Below are 23,423 nucleotides of genomic sequence, written 5' to 3'. Positions count from 1 at the left end.
TTCCCAACTACTTTGGCATGTGTTGCAGCCATGAAATTCTAAGTTAATTATTATTTGCAAAAAAATAAATAAAGTTTATGAGTTTGAACATCAAATATCTTGTCTTTGTAGTGCATTCAATTGAATATGGGTTGAAAAAGATTTGCAAATCATTGTATTCCGTTTATATTTACATCTAACACAATTTCTCAACTCATATGGAAACGGTGTTTGTATATTCATATATTACTCATTGTTAAAAGCGGCTCTCTGAGGGCAACCATAACTGCGATGTGGCCCTCATTGAAAACCAGTTTGACACCCCTGGTATAGAGCAAAAACAATGCAATGACTGCAAACAGCAAATATAAAGTTTGAGTAAAAGATGTAGGTTCCTACAGTAGAAAGATCATTGTTGTGGTATCATTATGTCAGTTTGTATGTACGTGACAGTAGTTTCTGACGATTTACGACGCTATGCGCTGGTCCTCATGGGAAATGTGGTCTTCCTTCAGGCAAAACACTACCGCTTTGGTCTACTAACCCCGCCAAAATCAAACAAAACTGAAAGTTCTTCCAGTAAATGGGACTTTAAATAATAAAAAATAAGAATTGCATTTTTTTTTTACAAATTCACATTTTTTAACACATGAACACACACACAGAAGTACCAACAATTGGTACAGTATCGATTCAAATGTGAAAGATACTCATTACTATATGACAATATTGCAAAAATATCCTTCCAACAGTCTTTTATGATCACTACTGTACCTCTTCAGTTGTCTGGTTTTCTGGGGATTGACTATCAGCATCATCAGTCTTTGAATCCAAGTTATCTGAGAAAGGAGGAATAGACAAAATAAGAGAGGGGGTGAGGGGTTAAACCTCATTTGCATTTTGGTTGCTAAGCACAACAAACAAGTGACTTCAGAAAAATGTGATTGAAAACCATCATTTACACAAAGGTAACTTTCATCTATTTCATTGATCATTCCATGGACTATACAATCAGCACACAGCACAACTGTTTTTTTTTACGTCTCACACCCTTAGTTGTGTAATCTGACTGATGTTCATAATATTTAAAACATAATAGCTGAAAGTTCCCCTAAATTGTGACAATCATCTCTTCTCAAGTTGAATGAAACATGGATATTTTGTCCTCTATTATTTCCACAGCTCTCAGGCTTAGATAAACACAGCCCAAGAGGGACGCCTGGTGGTCACAAAGAAAAACACACGCCGACTTCATTGCATGAAAGTAAACAACATGTCCAGACAATGAAATTGTTCCAAAGAGAGCCAGTAGACATTTTAAAAGCTCCCAGGGGCAGGATCACGACAGGAAAGCCGAAAGTCGGAGGCAGATGAAAACAGTAAATGTCATATGAACACTGCCATCATTATATTCACCAATGCGGAATGAGTTAAGTATATTAAATCATAATGTTACGCCTGCTTTTTTAAAGAGGTAATTCACCTATCTTAAAAAAAACAAAAAAGCATATATTTTCTTACATGAAACCAAGGGTCCCCAAACTACGGCCCGCGGGAAGTCCCATGTTTAAAAAAATAAATACAATGTTTTTTCTTTAAATTATAATTTTTTTTAATTTGTCCTTTCTATTCCATTTTCTACTGCTTGTTACTCTCTGTGTCTCCTAGCCGCTCAGGCAAATCATATTGTCTAAAAATGTATTTTCCCATCGATAACGTGACATCATCGTGCTCGCAATATATATATATATATATATATATATATATATATATATATATATATATATATATATATATATATATATATATATATATATATATATATATATATATATATATATATATATATATATATATATATATATATATATATATATATATATATATATATATATATATATATATATATATATATATATATATATATATATATATATATATATATATATACATATATATATACATATATATATATATATATATATATATATATATATATATATATATATATATATATATATATATATATATATATATATATATATATATATATATATTATATATACATATATATATATATATATATATATATATATATATATATATATATATATATATATATATATATATATATATATATATATATATATATACTGGAAGTCTCTGCAGAGAGTGGTGAGGACGTCGGAAAAGATCATCAGGACTCCTCTTCCTTCTATCCAGGAAATCGCAAAAAGCCGCTGCCGGACCAGGGCTCAGAAAATCTGCAGAGACTCCTCCCACACCCACCAAGGACTGTTTTCACTGCTGGACTCCGAAGCAGAACCTCCAGGTTCTGTAACAGCTTCTTCCCTCAGGCCATAAGACTCTTGAACGCATCATAATAATCCCCTCAATTCCCTCCCCAAAAACGGATTAACTCGCTGGAATATAAAGACAATATAACATACATCCATAAACGTGGATGCATATGCAAAAGTGCAATATATTTGTCTGTACAGTAATCTATTTATTTATATCTGCACCTTATTGCTCTCGTATCCTGCACTACAACGAGCTAATGCGACAAAATTGTGTTCTACTGTAAAGTTCAAATTTGAATGACAATAAAAGGAAGTCTAAGTCTAAAATATATATATATATATATATATATATATATATATATATATATATATATATATATATATATATATATACACATATATATAATATATATATATATATATATATATATATATATATATATATATATATATATATATATTATAACCAAATGCAGCCCCCGAGTCAAAAGGTTTGGGGACCCCTGCTATTAACTATTAAAAAAAATCATGAAAGGACTGTTTAGTCCGTGGAAAGAGATGTTGGAACAGCCAGGACAACTCTCATCATGTTATCATTAGTCTCTGCAGTAGTATTTATGTTTCTGCTGCACACAAAATGTTTTAATTTTCCTGAGGGAACTCTCCTGAAGGAATCAATAAAGTACTATCTATCTATCTAAAATGCCAATTTTTGTACTTTGTTTTTAATTATCTACTAATGATTTATTAACTATACATATAATTATTTAGTATTGAACATCTATTATCATTTAGTTTGTTCGAATGGTACAAGCGGTATAAAATGGATGGATGGATGGACTTTTTAAAATTCATGTTAACTAGTTTACTTTATTCACTTTATTTTATTGTGATACTGTACATGCTTATTCAACAGAGAAGTCAGCCCATGTTTGCAATAATTGCACAATTTTTTTTATTATCTCTGAATGATGCGACTTAAAATGTTACTGAGCAGTTTTCTTACTTTTTTTGGTGTGGATTGCTATCATACAAATACTCTAAAATGCTCACCGAAGTACTGTGGGCTAACAGTAGAGCGTTCAACATTGGAGGATACAGAGACAAAACGTCCTGCAAAGACCTCCAGATAAATCTGTAGTCAATAGTGCATCATTGTGGGTCCAGCTAGTATAAAAGCAGCATTCTACAACACCAGAGGAGTAAATGATTGGCTTGTTCATTTAAAGCAATCAATAAGGGAAGGCAGGTTTGGTGAAGTGCAAAATGAATACACAATATTCAGCTTCTATATAAACATCAAAGACCTGAGTGTAATTACACTTAAACACCAGTCAAAGAATGCAACTTTTCGCTCTGATAAACACTGTAATTACACACTTGTTTGGAAACATGAATGTGGAATTTCAAATCCGAAATAAACAACACAAGACTACAAAGGCAAAAGGGAGTAATTAATGTGGGTAGTTTTGCTTTTTCCATCTAGCTTTTAAGGCACACGTACTCAATGGAGATGAGAAGAGTTTAGGAAGTCATTTAATGCATTTAAATTGCAAAACTGATCAATATAACAAGCTATACTGCAAGATGTAACGTTATGGTAATAATAACAGACCTATTTAAGAATACTTAATTGAAGTTAATTGAAGTAACTCCCACCAAGGTACCCGTGGGGTCTTAAAAAGTCTTAACCCTTGTGTGGTGTTCGGGTCTGTGGGACCCGTTTTCGATTTGTATTAAAAGAAAAATGATACAATTAATAAATTTTTCAAACTGAGACTCACTGGCTTTGGCTCATTTTCTGTGAAGAACATATATATGAATACATATTTAATGAACACACACCAAAAAAAAAAACCTACACATTTCTATTACATATAAGTAATAATAGAAGTGTGGAAATTGATGTTCTATGTACCACACGAATATTGCACTTTTGCATATGCATCCACGTTTATGGATGTATGTTATATTGTCTTTATATTCCAGCCACTTAATCCATTTTTGGGGGGAATTGAGAGGATTATTATGATGCTTTCAAGAGTCTTACGGCCTGAGGGTTCTGCAAACCTATTTCTAGAGTCCAGCAGTGAAAACAGTCCTTGGTGGGGGTGGGAGGAGGCTCTGCAGATTTTCTGAGCCCTGGTCAGGCAGCGGCTTTTTGCGATCTCCTGGATAGGAGGAAGAGAAGTCCTGATGATCTTTTCTGCCGTCCTCACCACTCTCTGCAGAGACCACCAATCTGAGGCATTGCAGGCTCCAGTCCAGACAGAGATGCTGTTGGTCAGAAGGCTCTCTATAGTGCCTCTGTAGAATGTGGTGAGAATGGGGGGAGGGAGCTGTGCTCTTTTCATCCGACGCAAAAAGTGCATGCGCTGCTGAGCTCTTTTTACAAGAGCTCTGGGGTGTAGGGACCAGGTCATATTGTCAGTTATCTGCACCCCCAGGAACTTGGCGCTGCTTACCATCTCTACCGCTGTGCCGTTGATGAAGAGTGGAGCGTGGCTGGACTGATGCTTCCTGAAGTCGACGATGATCTCCTTGGTCTTGTCGACGTTCAGGACCAAGTTGTTGGTTCTGCACCAACAACCAGATGTTTCACCTCTTCCCTGTAGTCCATGTCGTTGTTGCCACGGATGAGGCCCACTACTGTTGTGTACTTCACAATGTGGTAAGTAGTGGACCTGGCGCAGCAGTCATGGGTCATCAACGTGAACAGCAGCGGACTCAGGACGCAGCCCTGGGGGGAGCCGGTGCTCAGGGAGATGGCACTGGAAGTGTTGTTGCCCACTCTCACAGACTGCGGTCTGTCTGTGAGGAAGTCAAGCAGCCAGTTGCAAAGGGTGGTACTGAATCCAAGGGGGGCCAGTTTGCTCACCAAGTGCTGAGGGATGATGGTGTTGAATGCTGAGCTGAAGTCCAGAAACAACATCCGCACGTGTGTGTCCTTTCCTTCCAGATGTTCTAAGCTGAGGTGGAGTGCAGGGAAGATGTCGTCCTCTGTGGAGCGGTTAGGGCGATAGGCACACTGGTATGGGTCGAATGTAGGGGGAAGTCTGGAGACAATGTATTCCTTTACCAGCCTCTCGAAGCACTTCATTACAGATATTTTTTGGGATAAGGTAAACATCTGTTCAGTATTTTAACATAAAAGTGTTTGATTGTGAGGCATTAAAAGCCACAAAAGGCAACGGGTCCATCAGACCCACAAACACTGGCTGAGTAACAACAATATGAACAACACACAAGGGTTAAATTCAACAATTTGAATTTAAGACCGTAAATTGTCTATATATACCCAACATTTCATAACAGGACTTAATTACGATTTTGAAAGGTCTCAAAAATCTTATAACGTTACTTATATTTAAAACATGCACAAACTTCAGTCTTGCTTTTAAATATTTTTTGATTTATGAGGACGCTATAACATAACTACAAAACGGAACTAAAGTCGGCTTCCTGTGCTGCCAGGTTGGATATGTATCCGTAACTACCCCCCGGCACCCCCAAAAAAAGAACCAAAAAACCTTTGATAATATGTACATTTCGTGTACTGGGGACACATTTTCTGGGCGCACATAACATTGCTGAAATAATGTGTATGCAATATGTAACAGGGGTGTAAATAAAAAAAAGTATTTTCAGATTAATCACAATTCTTATATGTAACAATTATTAATCGATTAAAGACAAATCAAAAATCGATTTTTTTTCTTCAATCTGTCCTGTCCAGCCATTCAGGCAAATCACATTGTTGATGTAGATGCCCTTATTTGCTGTACGGAGAAAAGAGAAGTATTGGATAATTCTCTTGTTGTCTTATTTGAATTTTACTTTATTGAATGTTTGGAAATAATTTTTTATAGGTGATATAGAAATTAACCAGAGCTGTTTATCTATTTTATGGAGGAATGTAGTTAATCATAGAACTGGCCTCCAATGTTATTAAAAAAGTATACATTTTGAATAGAGAATCATATTGAATCGAGAATCCATTCTGAATCGAATCGTTACCCCCAAGAACCGAATTGGAATTAATTGTGTGGTGCCCGATTATGTACAAAATAACCACATTGTGTTAGTACATCAGTTGAAAAAAATTACTAAATTACATTAATATAATCCTCTAATTTGATATTTATATTATTATTCTTCATTTCACCTTTTGATAGATTAAAGATTAACACCAATGGGAACTTTTTACAACTATGCTGGGCTCAGTTCCACCTATTTGACTGATGAACAGTATCACATCATTTATTCAGGAAGTATAAATAACGACAAATGAAGATAGAAAACTAATAACCCCAACATGTAAGCGTAAAAAAAATAGAAGAAATAAACATTTTCAGAATGTGCTTGGTCTATTTTTAAACAAAGAAAACAATCTGAAGTTGTTTTTGTTTTTAAGTTATCATACTGTGATTTTACCAGTCCGGCCCACTTGGGGATACATTTTCCTCCATGTGGCCCCTAAGCTAAAATGAGTTTGACGCCCCTTTTCTTGAGTATTTATCAGTAGCCAGCGAGAAGGTATCTTTTTGACATGACATGGGTAAACAGAGGTCACCACACCGCAAGTATATTACCCGAGGGGGCGTGGCTATAGGCTAGAGTTTCTGAGTTATTTAATTTTACACTACAATTTCAATGATAATATTGTCAGTAAATTATCTACTAAAAAACAAACAAAAACATCTCTGGTACATTACATGGTGCATGTACGGTAAGTGTCAAAAAGACAGCCAAAAGAGGTTGGTAGATGGGAATAATTGTAATGTTAAACTCAAATTTGCAATTCCGTTTGAAATTGCGTGTGAATGCCCTACGCAATCCGCCGAACAGCCGATACGCGTGAACGGAACTGAAATGCTTCTCCAGGAAGAGTGGAGTTTGTGGATGTTGGATGAGGAATGTGGGATATGGAGAGTTTTGTACATTTCCCATTCATTTTCAATGGGGGGAGATTCCTGGTTATTCCGGGTAATAAGGGAATTTTCGAAACCGGGAAACATGCTGGCTTGACTGCTCAGGGAGAGTGGAGTGTGTGGATGGTGGAACGATTCAAATCGGATGAGAAATGTGGGATAAACAGTAGATTTAATATTTCCCATTCATTGTTTATGGGGGAAAAATCCTAGAAATTCTGCGAAAACCAGGAATTTTGGGAAAGGGAAAACATATTTTGTGTTCGATTTATCGGAAGAGTTGAAATGGTGGTTTAAGGGGTGGTTTAAGGTCGCAAAATAGTGCAACATTTTAAGAATTTAGGGCATTGTAGAACTATGAATATGTCCATTAATTTGAATAGGAATGTCCTGGAAATTTGGAGAATTTCTGGAAAAACAGGAAGTTTTGAAAATATTGATACTAGTTCAATTGTCCTAGATAATATGAATGGGTTGGTGTTGGAATTATGTTGTTTTGTTTTGTTTTGTCAGTAAAAAATACAATCATGTGTGATTACGGACTGTATCCCTGCAGACTGTATTGATCTATATTGATATATAATGTAAGAACCAGAATATTAATAACAGAAAGAAACAACCCTTTTGTGTGAATGAGTGTGAATGAGTGTAAATGGGGGAGGACATTTTTTTTGGGTTGGTGCACTAATTGTAAGTGTATCTTGTGTTTTTTCTGTCGATTTAATAAAATCTAAAAAAATTTTTTAAATTTCTTGTCCGGCCCGGTACCAATCGATCCACGGACCGGTACCGGGCCGCGGCCCAGTGGTTGGGGACCACTGACGTAAGACATGAATTCAGATGTATGTTTTTTTTAATGCATTCTAACTCGTAAATAAATGCGAGCAAAAGTGCGCTTACAATGGAGCCTATCCTCTTTTCCTCCCATAAAGCCCTCTGAATAGCCACCCAAAAACTGCCAACAATATTCCATTTACATTTGGCGACTATTAATTATATTATTATTATACATGCATGATTATAATGTGTACTAGTGATATTGTTATTATAAGCTCTAAGGCAGACAAACTATTTATTGCGGCGCGGTGATCACAGGGAGCTAACCAGGTTGTGTGGCTATGTTGACATCACCCAGGATTGTTCTTCCAGGGTGCAGACGGAACGACAGGAAACGGCGTGCAGGTAAGAGTAGGATTTATTCTCATAAATCAGGCTGGAACAAACAAACACAAGAAAACAAACAAAACAAGCGTGCATTTTGCACTGGAAGCTAACGGGATAGCTACACAGGAAAAACCGAAGCGGAATTTAGCGAAAGAAACTCAAGGATTAAACGTAACAGTTGCATGAGAGCAAACAAAAGCACCAGAATGAGTGAGGCGAAAAGGCAGGACTAAATAGCTCTCTGGTTAGTGCCCAGGAACAGGTGAGCGTCCCGAGGCAGGTGAACACAATGAATAACTATAACAACCAAGAAGACACAAAACCAGGGTGCTGAAACAAAACTTAAACAACAAGGGAATCAAAACGTATATAATAACTATGATCCGGGCAATGGAGCATAACAGTTTATTCTAGATCAGGCCTGGGCAATTATTTTGACTCGGGGGCCAAATTTAGAGAAAAAAATGTGTCTTTGGGCCGGAACTGTATATCAGATTTTTAGAAACTCTAATTCAAATATTTACAATAATGTCTAATTGAATGCTGAAAACGTTATGACAGACCGTCTTAAAAAACGGAATGGAATTAAAAACATTTTTACTGAATGAGACACCCAGAATGTACATGAAATAAAGAATGTGGGATTTACAATATTAACTTTGAATGATAAAACACTGAATATTGACAACATATGAACGTCACATCCCCTTTCGATCGACATATAATCAAGCCAAACGCAACAAAAATGCAACAAACAGCGAAATATGTAAAAAAACAAAAAAACACCAACAATCTGATATATCACTAAGCTTTAGAACTTTGTTGTAAAAATCTCCTTCTGCAACTGTCCCTGACCCCCGCATTTCAGGCTGGCCGCTCTGGAAACACTCTGTGGAAACGCTCCCCACCCACACTGCGTGGTGCCTCGTCTGAGCTGCTGTGACTTAGGTTATCATAGTAACTAATTAGATTACCATAGTAAATAATTAGATTACCATAGTAACTAGTATATCATGCAAAAGTGCAGATTCCAAACATTGAAATACGTCGTATAGTTCAAGACTTACGCTAATTGGAAAACATCACTGCACATCATAATGGCAGCTATAGTTTCCATCTTAAATATCTAAAAAAAATTTGGGGAATGCCCGGAGGGCCAGATTGAAAAGCTTAACGGGCCGCATGTGGCCCCCGGGGCCTTAATTTGCCCAGGTCTGTTCTAGATCATAAATAATGCCACTCACGTATCAATGTGAAATGGGCCTTAAATTGTATTCCTGATGGTCTTGAAAAAAGTCTTAAAAAGTCTTATTTTAACTTGTTGAAACCTGCAGAGACCCTGTCACACTCATTTAGCTTATGAGTTTAATTGACTGTTGGCCTGATCAACTAAAGGTTTGCGTGTACTAAAACACCTACAAACTTGAAGCACATGTTTGCAAAGCTTAACTACTAAATTCGATTGAGTAAAAATCTTAAATGCGCAAAATAAAGAGTGCAATCCATTTAGCGTGTCTGTCTTTATGAAGATGCAGAATATATGCTGATTATCAGAACGCCCTCAATACTGGGAAGAGGAGATACAAATATTATAATTTAGCACCCACAGTGTGACATATCAAGATGAAAACTGTTCTCTGGGCGGTATTTTCCATCAGTAATTAGCACGTTTGAAATGTGCGTGCAAACTGGCCAGTTATTTACAATTGGCATGTGAGAAAGGAGGCTATCGGGCAGCAAAGACAGACGATTGCGAAAAAAAATAGTACGTCTATGTATGTGTCAACATATTTGAACAGTCAGGAGAAAAAACATTAAACATATCGTCTATTCAGCAATATCAATATATTATTTATTAGCTGCTGGATGACTTAAGAGGCTAAATAATACAAATTGGAACAATTTGTTTTGGCATCTCCGGCTAATCTTTAAAAATTGTGTTTGTTTTATTATATAGGAAATATATTATTGCAAAAACCTTATCAATCGGGCGGTCTGCACCACATTTGCGCTTGTTATCAATTGTAGATCACTCGCAACATACCGACTAATAGTACATGCACTTATAGGACAATACCGAGCACCCAAGTGGGATTGATGACAACTTTCTATCTTTAACTTAATTTTTGAACAAACTATTTTGTTATGTTTAATTTTGTGGCAAGTTTGGTCTGTTTTACATGGCAAATTGTCACAAATCATATAATCTTTAATCAAAGAAGTCTAACCAAGATTTCACTGACCCGATAAAAAACTAATGACACAATCATCTTAACTTTAACCACACTACACACAAGTGAATGAAGTGCATACTTACTCAACAGCCATACATGTCACACTAAGGGTGGCAGTATGAACAATGCCAACACTGTCATAAACATGTGCCATATAGTGAAACCACACTAAACAACAACAACAAGTGAAGTGAAGTGAAGTGAAGTGAAGTGAATTATATTTATATAGCGCTTTTCTCTAGTGACTCAAAGCGCTTTACATAGTGAAACCCAATATCTAAGTTACATTTAAAGCAGTGTGGGTGGAACTGGGAGCAGGTGGGTAAAGTGTCTTGCCCAAGGACACAACGGCAGTGACTAGGATGGCGGAAGGGGGGGATCGAACCTGGAACCCTCAAGTTGCTGGCACGGCCACTCTACCAACCGAGCTATACCGCCCCGACAAACACATTTTGGAAGAATATTTGCACCGCAACACAACATAAACACTACAGAACATATTATTCCCAGAATTCCCTGCAGCACCAACTCTTCCAGCACGCTACAATTTAAACAAACGCCATTGGTGGATCTACACCTAACATCCACTGTAATGATACCACGTACAATAGCATATCTAGTCGACACTACTATGATTACATCACACAATCTTCTTTCGTTTTTTTATTTATTTATATTATGTTTATAAACTCAGGAAATATGTCCCTGGACACATGAGGACTTCGAATATGACCAATTTATGATCCCGTAACTACTTGGTATCGGATTGATACCCAAATTTGTGGTATCATCCAAAACTAATGTAAAGTATCAAACAACAGAAGAATAAGTGATTATTACATTTTAACAGAAGTGTAGATAGAACATGTTGAAACAGAAAATAAGCAGATATTAACAGTAAATGAACAAGTAGATTAATAATTCATTTTATACCACTTGTCCTTAATAATTTTGACAAAATATTAGAATGATAAATGACACACTATGTTACTGCATATGTTCGCAGCTAAATTAGGAGCCTTTGTTTGTTTACTTAAAACTAAACGACATGTTGTCTTGCATGTTCACTATTTTATTTAAGGACAAAATTGCAATAAGAAACATATGTTTAATGTACCGTAAGATTTTTTGGGTTATATAAAGCCAATAATTACATTTTTTGTTGTCCCGAAATACTTTTGGTACCCGTACCGGTACCAAAATATTGGTCTCGGGACAACACTAATACACACACACCGAGCACCCGCTGGCAGAAATGTAGATCGGCGCCTATGCATGCAATAGTAGTTACAATAGTTTGTACACACTCTTTAGCAAGTGTTATTTGATCATTAGGAGACCAAACCTAATTGTGTTTAAGAGATGCCTCACAGTGCTTTTACTAGCAGTGATGTAACTTTATTGAGAGAAACAAAACCCACACACACACGCAAAAGCCAATTCTACATTTATGACTTTAGTTTACACGGCCATGTCTTCATGTACCACTTAATGAACCTAAATCACTCCGCACAGCCCATCATCATGCGGCACAACGTAGATTTCTTGTTTACACCCGGTTGGATTACTCCACCAAGCACGTGGCTGAGTTATGGTGGTGTGTAAAACAACACGAGCGCTAACTCTGAATGGCAATTAAGAAATGTTGCCACTCAGCAAGTGAGGATCCAATCACTGACCAGGGTCCTGTTAAAACATTTAATGAGAGTATAGCCTGAATCCGCAAGAGACTCTTAGCTTGTTTATGGCAATTTGACACATTAAGAAAAAAACAAATCCATCTGCTGGATATATACCCGGAAGGATTTGCTGCTCCATCTGGTATACTCTATTCCTTACACACACACACACACAGAGACACACACACACATAACGCACACACACACACGCCCGCACGCACACACTAAATTTCATTACCGTATATGTACTTCATAGGATTGTAATACATATAATGAGCACAGCGTGTCACTAAATTTAGGGTTACACGCTCTCTGCATATATCATTCTTAAACATACAATTAGCTCTGAAAAATCACAAATCATCAGGGGCGCCGAAAAGGGGGGGTAAAGGAGACGGATTCTAGGGGCCCATGATGGAGGGGGCCCAGAGAGGCCCCTAATGATGATGAAATTATAATACAGAAAAAATAATGACACTGTGTTGGGGGCCCTGTAAAGATTATTTTCATGGGGCCCAAAATCCCTAGCGGCGCCCCTGCAAATCATCATCTTCACACCATATTATTTGCAATGTCTCATGTTAATAATACCTTTGGCATTTCATCTCATAAGCATAGAAGCTGGTCAGAATGGTAATAATTTCTCTTGATTTTAAGTATTTATCGAACATGTTTATTATTGCTACCTCAGCCTAGAGTTAAGGGAGAGGAGTAATGTTTTGATCACCATTTGTTACTAGCAGTTTATGCAAAAGCAACACCATCTTTCAATATACAACTATATACAATGTAGTCAGCAACAAACCGATATATTTCAGTGAGGATCTGAATAAATGCGTGAATACAATACTTTTGTAGGATGTCTTTAGGCTTGTTCGTAAAAAAATAAGCTATCAGTACTTACTAATGTGCTCAATTAATGCAGACTTAGCCACCTGCAACAACATTTTGATGGCGATACTGTGCAAGAAGCGTCTTTGGAAGTATTAATGCATCCTAAAAGAGGCACACAGAGTCCGATGCTCTTTTTAAACTGTATTGCCGACCATAACACACCAACTGCAGTGATCGGCTCCAAAACGGCACATACTGTACATTTCGATGTAGCACTCGCCGCAATAGCAACACCAGACTTCCTGACCATTCTCGTCAGGACTAGAATAAGTCATCACTAGTCCCGGAGAGCGAATTGCATTCACATAACCCAAAATGGGTTAACAATAAAATAGGCATTCTTTGTTAAAGGGGACCTATGATGATTTTAATGTACATTTAACACACTCAAAAGTACCAATTTTACACCGTAAACTCATTTTAGATCGGGGGCCGGCCACATGGAGAAAAATCTACTCCCAAGTGGACCGGACTGGTAAAATCCCGGCACGATAACTTAAAAATAACGACAACTTGAGATTGTTTTCTTTGTTTGAAAATAGAACAAGCACATTCTTAATAGTGTACATATCATAATGTTGTTGGGGTTTTTTTTACACTTACATGATGCGGTTAATAGTATTCTATCTTTATTTGTCGTTATTTATACTTTCTGAATACATTATGTGATAATGTTTGTCAGTCAACTCATTGGTGTTAATTTTCAATCTATCACGATAAAAAAATATCAAAATCAAATTACAGGATGTAGTTTGATAATTTTCTTCGACTGATGTACAAACATGTGGTTTATTTTTTTTACACATGTAGCATAATCTACAAATAATTGCTATTGTGACATCTAGTGGACACATTTAGAACAGCAGTTTCATTTAAAAAAATTTGGCTCATTTCTATACTTAGCAAACTCATCCCGCGGGCCGGATACAACCTGTTTGCGGCGGGCCGTACGTTTGATACCATTGGTATAAACAATACACACCTAGTTGTTTGGCCTTTGCGATGGTCTGAGCTCTATTGAATGCTGTTCTAGCTATTGTTCTGGGCGTAGAACTGTTCTGCATCACAACAACAGTAACATTTTGGTTAGCTTTTATTTCAGTCATTACTCCTTGTGCACATAACATATACCCACCAAATATTGAGCCAAAATTCAGTTACAAGAGCAAAAACCGGTCTGTTCTTGCATTCAAAAAGTTAACTTTTCATTTTGATTTTGCATTTTATGCATTTTAGCTGCTTGAGCATTCTAGACAGATATGAACAAACCTTGTAGAGCCCGTGTGTCTCAGTGCAAAGCAGCCAGGCAGATTAAACATGACAGACATGAGGAGAATGTGTGTCAGACCCAACACTCTGCATGTCACAGTTAGCTGAGTTATGTGTCGCATCTGAAACACTTGTTAACAGATTAATGTGGCAGATTAGCGCTGCCACCCCGCACTTTAAACCCCTAATCCTGCATCAAAGGGTCATGAAGAACCTTTTCCCTGCTGCAGTGAAAAGGGGAGATGTAAGAACCAAAAGAAAGGAACAGATTGGGAAAGATGGACATTTTTACTTAAACACTTACACAGATTTTCTAAGAACGATCCGTGCAACAGGACAAATAATCCTGTTCCTCTTTTTAACACAGCCACACCATAATTGTCTTTGTGCACATGCCTCTTGTCTGCCAATGCTGTTTCCAACCCTGTTCCTCTCTGTCAGGCATTATAGACACATATGCTAACATGGATAATTCCCTCTGGCAGCATCGCCTTTTATGACACCAGAAGCATTTGGCTGATCTGGCGGGATGACTTAAGCATTGGAGAAGGCACGCACGTACAGTTCATGCATATACAGACTCCCACACAGCAGCTTTCCTTATCTTAAAATTGAATTACCATTACATCCAGAATGATGGATTTTTTTGTCAAACTACAACAAATACGCCTGCAGTCTTACCATTCATTCAGAATTTGACCAAAATATTTAGAAACGACAGTATTTTTGCATGCTCCTCACGTTTCAGCAAACACTATTAATAAACAACAATATCTAATTTAAAGTTGGATATGGTAAGTAATCAGTTTACAGCTTGTATATAAATGTAGACGTACTAGTTTTATATACAAGCTGTACACTGATTACCTAGCATATCCAAGTTTAAATTTGATATTGTTGTTAATTGATAGTGTTTGCTGAAATGTGAGGAGCATGTAAAATATTTCCATCCATCCATCTTCTTCCGCTTATCCGAGGTCGGGTCGCGGGGGCAGCAGCCTAAGCAGGAAAGCCCAGACTTTCCTCTCCCCAACCACTTGGTCCAGCTCTTCCCGGGGGATTCCGAGGCGTTCCCAGGCCAGCCGGGAGACATAGTCTTCCCAACATATCCTGGGTCTTCCCCATGGCCTCCTACCGGTTGGACCTGCCCTAAACACTTCCCTAGGGAGGCGTTCGGGTGGCATCCTGACCAGATGCCCGAACCACCTCATCTGGCTCCTCTTGATGTGGAGGAGCAGCGGCTTTACTTTGAGACCCCCCGGATGACAGAGCTTCTCACCCTATCTCTAAGGGAAAGCCCCGCCACCCGGCGGAGGAAACTAATTTCAGCCGCTTGTATCCGTGATCTTGTCCTTTCAGTCATAACCCAAAGCTCATGACCATAGGAGAGGATAAGAACGTAGATCAACCGGTAAATTGAGAGCTTTGCCTTCCGGCTCAGCTCCTTCTTCACCACAACGGATCGATACAGCGTCCGCATTACTGAATACGCCGCATCGATCCGCCTGTCGATCTCACCATCCACTCTTCCCTCACTCGTGAACAAGACTCCTAGGTACTTGAACTCCTCCACTTGGGGCAGGGTCTCCTCCCCAACCCGGAGATGACATGTGGAACGTCACCTCGCATGTAAAATACTGTCGTTTCTAAATATTTTGGTCAAATTCTGAATGAATTGACACAGTTGACACACACACACTGGAAAAATTATGTATTTTAGTGGCCCCCGCCTGTTATAAAGCGCCCGCACACCCGTCAAAATGAAACGAGGACTCTTACGTAAATAACTTTATGTTCTGGTATCACATAAGGGTTAACAAACCTGGTATAATGTTCCACTTTTCTTATTACACAAACCAAAAAGTCTTGCTTGTTAAAGGTGTGTCATTAGCTGGAGGCCCGACCAAAATCCAAGAGGTGGGGGGTTAGCGGGGGGTGTATATTGTAGCATCCCGGAAGAGTTAGTGCTACAAGGGGTTCTCGGTATTTGTTGTGTTGTGTTTATGTTGTGTTACGGTGCAGTTGTTCTCCCAAAATGTGTTTGTCATTCTTGTTTGGTGTGGGTTCACAGTGTGACGCATATTTGTAACAGTGTTAAAGTCGTTTATACAGCCACCCTCAGTGTGACCTGTATGACTGTTGATTAAGTATGCGTTGCATTCACTTATGTGTGTGTGTGAAAAGCCGTAGATATGATGTGACTGGGCCGGCACGCAAAAGCAGTGCCTTTAAGGTTAATTGGCGCTCTGTACTCCTCCCTATTTCCGTGTACACAGCAGCGTTTTATAAATTCATGCATTTTACTTTTTGATACCGATAATTTTGAAACCGATACCGATAATTTCGGATATTACATTTTAAAGCATTTATCGGCCAATAATATCGGCAGTCCGATATTATCGGACATCCCTACATAATACATAATACAGGAAATATAAAAGCAGTGCATAGTAAAATACATAACACTGGACATTACAAGACTGGACATTACAAGACACAGAACACTAATCACAGGTTAAAAGCAGATCTGAAGAGGTGTGTTTTGAGAAGGCTTTTGAAGGTAGGAAGGTCTGAGCATCACGGATGGGTTTGGGGAGAGAGTTCGATGGAGAAGGCTCTATCACCGCAGGTCCTGCTTCCAGTGCCACCCACACTGGTTTAAATGTAACTTAGATATTGGGCTGGGTTTGGCTTTGAGTCACTAGAGAAAAACGCTATATAAATATAATTCACTTCACAAATCTAAACCTAAATCTTACATATAAATCATAAATATAAATATGAGCGCTAAATGTTGAATCTAATCCTAAATCATTCTAAATCCTAAATCATTCTAAATACATTCTAAATCTAAACGTGAGCCCAAAATCTCTCTCCAAGTGTAAAGATGAATATTTATAGGGTGTCAGTATTCCATCAATCCGACGCCTCGCAGCCACAAAACCACGCCAAGCATTTCTGCCTATCTACACCTTTCTTACTGCGGAAGAAGGAAACATGACAGATGCTTAAAGACAAATATTGCCAATAAAGTTGTGTATTTAAAAAAAAAATGTTTGTCTCAAATGTATGAGTGTGCTAGATGTGTTGCATTAAGACAATTAGACACTCAAACATGTCGACGCTGCACTCCTGCATTTGACAATGAATTGAATTGCTTCTTAATGAACCCATGCATGCAGTGTGCATGAATACATCTATTTCTATTTGCATGTGTCTTTCATCATTTCGCTGTGCTCTTACTTCGTGATGGTGTCACATACAAACTTTGCTGCAGCAGCCAGCTGACACGCTCGGTTCTTAATAATATCTCCTGATGATGAGCTAAGTGGTAAATATATGATTATAGTGAGTGTGAACTAAAGTCATTTTTCAATCATCTTACTTCCTTTTAAATCACGTTTCTCGGCGAGCCGAGAGGCGCCCATTACTCAGACAGTGTGCTGCCAGTAGCAGGAAGATGGTAAATATGCATATTAAAAGGGGCATATCAGCATGCGCCAGATCCGAACCTCTGACCAAATGATGATTTCACACTCACTTTGCACGTCCTTTGTAGGTGTACTAAATAATGACGCAAAACAGCACCCACAAAACAGTTTTAGCCTTGATAAATCACACCGCGTGTGCTAAATAATAAAAAGTGCATCTTCTCCTCCAAGTATAGTGGGCATTCCTATAATTGACATATATTCTGCATATTTATAAAGACAGACACACCATATAGTTTGCGCTCCTCAGTTTGCTCATTTATCCCTTGTGTAATGTTCATATTGTTGTTACTCAGCCAGCGTTTGTGGGTCTATTGGACCCGTTGCATTTTGTGGCTTTTAATGCCTCACAATCAAACACTTTTATGTTAAAATACTGAACAGATGTTTATTGGGATAAGGTAAACATCTGTTCAAAATACTGAACAGATGTTTATTGGGATAAGGTAAAAACATCTGTTCAGTATTTTAACATAAAAGTGTTTGATTGTGAGGCATTAAAAGCCACAAAATGCAACGGATCCATCAGACCCACAAACGCTGGCTGAGTAACAACAATATGAACGTTGCGCGGAAATTTCTCTGCCAGTTTCTGCATCCCACAGGGATTCTTCTTTTGTGTTTCTGCACCTACGGTTCCCACACAAGGTTGCAACATTGTTTGTCAACACTGTCTGCTCTCATTTTCTCGCACATTTGACCCCCTGATGTTCTGTGTACCTACACTCTGTCTTCCTCCTGTCTAGGCCTGCTGTGTGTGTGTGTGTGTGTGTGTGTGTGTGTGTGTGTGTGTGTGTGTGTGTGTGTGTGTGTGTGTGTGTGTGTGTGTGTGTGTGGGGTACACAGAACATACATTTCCACACTTCTATTAGCCCCGGGTCCAGTGGACCCGGACATCTTATATGTGATGGACATGTGTAGGGGGGGTGTATGGTGTGTGGTCATTAAATATGTATTCTGATATATGTTCTTCACAGAAAATGAGCCAAAGTCAGTGAGTCTCAGTTTGAAAAATGTATTAATTGTATAATTTTTCTTTTAATAAAAAATGAAAACGGGTCCCTCAAACCCGAACACCACCCTTGTGTGGTGACAAAAGCTGATCAAAAGCTTTGTGTGCTATTAGGTTTGCACGTGTTTTAATTATGGCTGTCAGCGTTAGTGCATGTGATTAATAAAAATAAATGACCACGTTATCAAATATGAATGAAGATTTATCACATTCGGGTTAGGGCTTAACCCGGAAGACGCACGCATTGTTACATAGTCTGTGATCGGGATGAGAGGCGGCCAATTTTGCGGCAACACAGAACTTTAGATAAAACTGATGTAACTTGTTGGTATTACAGCGACAAACAATCAATGGCGCACATTAAGTTTAAAATACCATCTTAAAGCAAAACACGTACTTGAAGATGGCGCAGATAGCATGAATGCTAGCTACATCAACAACAAGCAGAGGAGAACGCTACACTGGCAGTTTACTTGCGTCAATGTTGTCAACAAAAGTAGCACAGTTAAGTTAAACACATGCTTTTGCCAAACGGACAGCCACCACGTGTAAACCACCTAACATCTGTGAAAACCAAGTTCTGCAAGAAGATGTCCTTCATATCACCACAGCTGATCTGACGGACAATACCTTGCGGAGGCACAATTACAGCAAGGATGAACCAACTGTTCTACACAATAAAAAGCATCAAGTTGCATCTACTGGCTGAATGTGAATGTGAATTTATTTTGCTTACTGGAGAACATTGGACATCTGTAGTCACAACAAACTGGGGTCACATTGTACCAAAAAAAAGACCAGCATTGTCATTTGAAGAAGTAAAGAATCTTGTTTGTTTAAACAACTGGTTAAACTGCACTATGTTAAGCTCTTTATAAGTGTTTACTACATTATCTAATAGTAATCGTACCTTGTTTGCAATATTATTGCAAGAATTAAGTTGCACTTAATTCTTGCTATACTTACTGTCACCAGGTTTTGAGCAAATCAATGACGTTTCTGTATGACATTCCGACTACCAAATTGAATGCGTATCCAAATATGGTGGTATTTTCTTAAGCAAATGTTATTTATATAAGCAAATAGTAACCCGTGAATAATCACAATTAAACTTTGATCATTGACCTGATTAAAAAAGTTAATCATTTGACAGCCTTAGTTTTAATACATGCAAACCTTTAGTAAATCGAGCTCATAGTAAATATGCAATACTGTAGTAATACCACCATCATTTGCATCATTGACAGTGTTGAGTGTTTTTTAGATGTGGAAAACACACCAAAAAAAACATTTTACATTTTTAAAAATAATGTGTTAACGTAAATTTAATCACACTCGTCTGTCTTTGAAATGGAAAAGGAAACAAGACTACTGGATGCATTGTCTCTCCATCACACAACTTACAGTAAATTGAATTGGGGCCTGTCGCATTAAAAAATGGAGCCTCATTCATGAAAAGGAGGTAGAGGCCTTTTCAGAACGGGTTTTGTGTAGATTAAATATCCTTGAGGCTTCAGAACTAGCCCTATATAACTGCCTTTATTTGAAAATCACTCTACACCTCCCCTATTTCCAAGAGGTCTGACACAAAAGGGATGTAATCCTTGAGAGACACTTTTGCAGAAAAAGACCTTGGTCCATTAAGGACCAGATTTCTAGCAGCTTTAGATATATATTAGTAGTGTTGTACACCTATACATCTCTGAATAAAATAGATTTTTACAATGTGAAGAGAAGTGTGTGATAATGGGATTTGTGTTGCTTTTCACTGTGAGCAGGCACACTTTTAGAAAATGTCTCACAAAAGGTAAAGAAGAAGGAAGAAAGACCACAAAAGTGTAAGAACCCTGATTCAAAGGAGTAATGTAATGGATTTTGTGTTGAATTTAGAGTAGCTGATGGAAAAGACAGTGACATTATGACTTGTTTGAGGAAACACAAGATAAGGTAAGATAAAGTATTATTTTCACCTAATCTTGGCATGAGCATGATATCACCAACGTGCCACATGCAGTGAGACAAATGCTGCCAACACCTAATGTGTTGTACCTAATGTGATGACTGGCAAATCTATATATAACAATAGTATTTTTGATAATATAGGTCATTATTACTATTATTCATTATCAACGGTGTTATTTTTATTGGTATCTTTATTGCTCCATTTTGTAGTGCAATAATGTTCATTGTAATTTACGTGTTATTACTGTTTACTTCACTAACTGGTTCTTTGCTGTAATTTTTCGTATCATATTCATACATATCATATTTGCTGATGTTGATCTGTCGTTGTTTTTGTTGCCAATCAACCTGTCCCCAGGTGCATGTCTTTGGAGGTGGGAGGAAAACTCAGCTATTTATATCTTTTAAATATACAAATCATTTGAGTTAACTACACTTCCTTTTGACAAGAATGTCCCTCATTGATTGATTGGCTTTCACCTCTGTAAACTTGTGTTTCTTCTTTTTACTTTGGCCTCCACCCTCTGGAAGCCATGGACTCTTTGACCAATTGGACTTGTCTGCTCTTTTATTATAAAGAGAGTGAATAATTCTTGATCGAGCTCACTCCTGGCAGGGAATTGCTTGTGGAGATACCCGCTTAAATACGCAATCGACAGAATTGTGCGGGAGTGAGACCAACGCTGTAATGTTTACCTGTGACCTGTTTTAATACATGCTTGTGAACACTTCCAAAAGACCCGAAACCCAGACTTTGTGACAAGGTCCAGCCGGCGGGGAGATCACAGCATGACAGGTTAAGTTGTCCACATTTAATTAAGTTGTATTGAATGGTGGGAAATGAGGGGAAATGGCATTACTTGTGTTCCTAAAATAATGGCCTTGACAGCAGGGAAGACGTGCGAGGGAATGAAAGACAAGTGTGGGTGGGTGTGCATGTTTGTGTATTTGTGTGTATGTGCTGCCCCTCTTCAGCGACGGATGTGCTCTGCGAAAACCAGAAAAATCCATAAATTATCCGCAACATTGTTTAAAGCGCAGGGTTTAAAGCGTTGGAAAAAAGTAGCGGCTATCTACCGAAAAAACTGTAACGCTGTTGTTTTCTTCAGAAAAAACTACGTATGAAATGAATAAATTAATTCAAATATATGTTCTATTAGACGTGCTCATATAGATCAATTGCACCAATTTTACTCATTTTTATCGAGATAGCGAGCCTCTGGAATAGGTCCACTTCTACATACGATCCATTTTCATCCAGTTTATTGCTCCCTCTCTCACAGTACAGCCATGTAAACAAAGGTTTTAGCCATCACAAATGGCGACCGTGACCCCAGAATGCATTGCAAGATCACCTGCACTTTTGGGTCCAATAATGTGATTGGCATGTGCCATTTTATAAAAGAATGACCCATATGACAAACTTTTGCCAATCAACAAGTGGAGGTAAAAACATCAGACCCGACCAGGCCTGTCATGAAATTGCATTTTAACCAATGCATGTCATGTTCGGAACAGACTTCCATTAAGATTACGGTTAAGCCTGTCAAACAATAGACAGCATCCTCGCTTTTATACCTCATTTTGGTCATATCTGCTGGCCTCGCCTTCCTGGACTAGCAGGCTCTTTTGCTGATTTTCAGAGCAGCAATTTGAGGCACTGGCAAGTTCGCTTCTGCTTTGATGACTCTAAATGGAGAGATTAACCAAATGATTTGCAATTATCCAAACCACTTTAGCATATCCTGGCCTTCCGTATGTTCATGCATTTTCCCTTCTCCAACACATCTCAGACTATTCATCATATTTGATTGCACATGCACTCTCTCCCTCCATCTTCCCTCTCCTTTAAGTTCAGCTTACATAACATCCCTTTTTACCTCATCTTGTAATAATAATTATTGAAAACCAGCCACATTGAAAAAAAAACAAAAAAACAAAACATCAAGAGTGCTTTTCTATTTCTGGCATAGGAGTTTGTCTCTAGAATGAAAAAGTGTTTCTAGTTTTTTGTTTTTTTTGAGAAAGAGAAAAACACACTCAATGACCTTTGCTGCATGAGTTGTTGCACAACCCCCCCATCATCCCGCTCCCTTGTCTTCACTGTCACTTGCATCTGTGTTCACTCTAATGAAGCAGAAAAGTCTGGAGCTTTACAAGACATCCCGCAGAAACCGCTGGATTTTTTTTTTCCTTCTTCCCTTGGCTCCCACCAGCTGATAGACAGTGAATAATGGCGGCACGCACAAAACATGACCCCGCTGTCACATAGTCAACATAGAACACACATACAGTAATCTTAAAATTCAGAGTCGCTGTATCTTATTTGTCATTTTTCACATTACTATTTTTATAGCGACTCTTTCTTTTTCTTTTGTCACCCATATATTTCTAATGACTTTTACGATGGGAACTTTTGCTTGTCAGGTTCTGTTTTCTGCTGTGTTACTTCTACAATCTCTGCCAGTCAGACAATTTTTTTGGCTTTGTGTTTACATCTGAGAG

The 23,423-nt window shown here is 37.9% G+C and overlaps 1 long non-coding RNA gene across 1 annotated transcript in view; it reads right to left on the bottom strand.

The window, feature by feature from the left end:
- Positions 1–23,423, bottom strand: part of LOC140678744 (uncharacterized) — a 36,246-nt gene that overhangs the window by 4,592 nt on the left and 8,231 nt on the right. The window contains exon 2 of the long non-coding RNA XR_012050361.1: positions 754–818. This is a non-coding gene — a long non-coding RNA (uncharacterized lncRNA). The remainder of the gene's footprint in view (positions 1–753; positions 819–23,423) is intronic.

Source organism: Nerophis lumbriciformis, linkage group LG04, assembly GCF_033978685.3.
Source record: "Nerophis lumbriciformis linkage group LG04, RoL_Nlum_v2.1, whole genome shotgun sequence".
Taxonomy (NCBI): domain Eukaryota; kingdom Metazoa; phylum Chordata; class Actinopteri; order Syngnathiformes; family Syngnathidae; genus Nerophis; species Nerophis lumbriciformis.
The sequence above is the reverse complement of the archived record's forward strand: the minus strand, read 5'-3'. Positions and strand labels throughout refer to the sequence as shown.